The sequence below is a fragment of the Gossypium arboreum genome, chromosome 3 (genome assembly GCF_025698485.1).
Source record: "Gossypium arboreum isolate Shixiya-1 chromosome 3, ASM2569848v2, whole genome shotgun sequence".
Taxonomy (NCBI): domain Eukaryota; kingdom Viridiplantae; phylum Streptophyta; class Magnoliopsida; order Malvales; family Malvaceae; genus Gossypium; species Gossypium arboreum.
This window is the reverse complement of record NC_069072.1, coordinates 44,389,475-44,392,092: the sequence shown is the minus strand read 5'-3', so window position 1 is coordinate 44,392,092 and position 2,618 is coordinate 44,389,475. Positions and strand designations below refer to the sequence as shown.

At 38.8% G+C, this 2,618-nt stretch overlaps 1 long non-coding RNA gene across 1 annotated transcript; it reads left to right on the top strand.

The window, feature by feature from the left end:
- Window positions 1–263: 263 nt before the first annotated feature.
- On the top strand, window positions 264–898 carry LOC128290510 (uncharacterized). Its single transcript, XR_008280373.1, has 2 exons — window positions 264–387; window positions 527–898. It is a non-coding gene; the product is annotated as an uncharacterized LOC128290510 (long non-coding RNA).
- Window positions 899–2,618: the final 1,720 nt, after the last annotated feature.

Below are 2,618 nucleotides of genomic sequence, written 5' to 3'. Positions count from 1 at the left end.
CTTTTCCTACTTAAACCTACTCCTTTCAAGTCTGAATTATTAGCCAACAATCCTGCCGATTATTCTTCCAAAGAGGATAGCATCACAAATCTAGTTCTGGCCAGATTTTCCTCCGAAGATCTCGCATGCTGGTTTCGTTTTCTAGTTTGGTTGCGCCTAGATTTGTGCTCAACTACCATCCACGGCCAGAAGGCGTCTCCCTTCACCACTGACATTAATTCATTGTTTATCACGTTGGTCGAATCGTCTTTTCCACTATGAGTACGCTGATCTGTCAAAGAGGAAGAAAACATTTTTTAGATGGCCATATTTACTGTAAAAAAAAATAACGTGGGTAAGGCTTCAGGCTACACACGTTGCACTCTGCCGTTGATCAGCACTTGCGAGGTAAGCTGTTTCTCCATATCTACAAACACCTCCATTCTAACAAACTGCCCTCTCGCTCCACTACCTGTTTTTTTGTCCAGTTTTGCCACTATGCCCACCAAGCTTCTGATATCTTCAAACACCTTTTTTTTTTGTACAGAAATCCCAGCAGGCCTGGAAAGCGGATCCAAGCCATAGTCGCACTTGGAAAAGGTCTTAAAGGGTCAAAATCAATCGTCCATGGCTGGACCACGAGATAATGCCCAACACTATCCAAAAGCCTTGGGTCAGAGCCATATCATAATCATCTCTATTCTGGAATTGGACTAGATAGTAACCATTTTCCACATCCATTAGACGAAAGGGTTGAGAGGGTCTCAAAAGGTTGTAGATCTGATTGTGCAAGACTCCATACCCTATGTTGCGTCCCAACAACTTAACAACAACAGTAATTTCCATGTCTTTAACCATGATTTTTTTAGCCGTTACGAGAAATCAATAGTAGGGATACCATTGATTGTGGATTGAAGAATGTCACCATCTTCGATTTCAAGATCCATATCATTAGCACCATCTGAAGGTCTCGAGCCTCTCCTCTGAAACAAAACAGGGATGCAAGCAATTTGTAGTTAACAAGAGAAATAGTTGAGAAAAACTTCATTATTCATTATTTATTAACATGCTGCAAAGGGTTTAAATACATAAAGAATGTAACAAAGTGTTCCTAAAAAAACTCTAACTATTCCAGAAAATTAAAGAAGCAATAAGGTACGTTATTGACTTCAACTAAGCAACTTATTCCTAGATTTTAGGAACAAAGTACTTGACCAAGCAAAATAGAAACATGAACAACAAAGTAAACATAAACTACTGAGATGCACTATTTTTAACACCACCCCTTAGTGCATACTCAGGGTTAACGACACCAAGAGCTGCTCTAAAGCACTCAAACTCAGGTTTTCCTAATGTTTTAGAATATGTCTGCAATTTGCTGATTAGAAGATATCCCCTCTAGCGTAATTTCTTGGTCCAACACCTTTTCACGAATAAAATGATGACGAACTTCAATGTGCTTCGTTCGTGCATAAAAGACCGGATTTGAAGCAAGCTTGACAGCACTTTGGTTGTCACAATAAATTTGTACAGGAGAATCTACTGCACAACGAATATCTTTCATCAAAAGCTTCAGCCAAACACACTCTTGCGCTACCATTGTTGCTGCTATATATTCAGCTTCAGTGCTGGAGAGTGTGACAATCGGTTGCTTTTTACTACACCAAGGAATAGCAGCAGAACCAAAACTGAAACAGTACCCTGAAGTTGATTGACGATCCTCTATGCTGCCAGCCCAGTCTGCATCAGTGTATCCTTGCAATGAAAAATCATTTCCTTTATTGTAGAAAAGGCCAAAGTCATTAGTTCCCTTGATGTACCATAGAATTCTCTTGCGGCATCTAGATATGGAGTTCTTGGAGCTTGCATAAACTAAGAAACAATACCAACTGCATACGAAATTTCAGGTCGTGTGATAGTTAAGTAAATTAAACTACCCACAAGTTGCCTGAATTTTCTGACATCCTTTAACAACTCCCCTTCATCTTTCTTCAACTTGAGACATTTTTCCATTGGAGTTAATTTTTCTCTGGATTCCCCCATATTAAAAAGCTGCAACACTTGATTTGCATATCTATGTTGACAAATGAAATATCCTTAGTTTAATCTTTTAATTTCTAAACCAAGAAAACAACCAACCTCTCCCAAGTTCTTCATTTCAAAACAGACTGAGAGTTCATTTTTCAACATAGACATTTCAGCCTCATTATTCCCCGTAATTATCATATCATCCACGTACAAGAGAACTAGCATATGTGCATTTGATTCTAGCTTAATAAACAAACTAGAATCAGCCTCAGAAACTCTAAATCCAAAAAAAATCAGAAATTGAGCGACTTTACCATACCAAGCACGCGGTGCTTGTTTGAGACCATATAATGCCTTCTTTAAATGACAGATATGATGAGGATGTTGTTCTGAAACATAGCCAGCAGGTTGTTCCATGAACACTTCACGATCTAACTCTCCGTATAAAAAGGCATTTTTCACATCAAGTTGCCATGCTTTCCAAGTTTTCATGGCTGCAAGAGAAAAAATGGTTCTCAAGGTTACCATTTTTGCAACAGAGCTATACGTCTCCTCATAATCTAACCCGTAACTTTGAAAGAATCCACGAGCTACGAGCCGTGCTTTACATC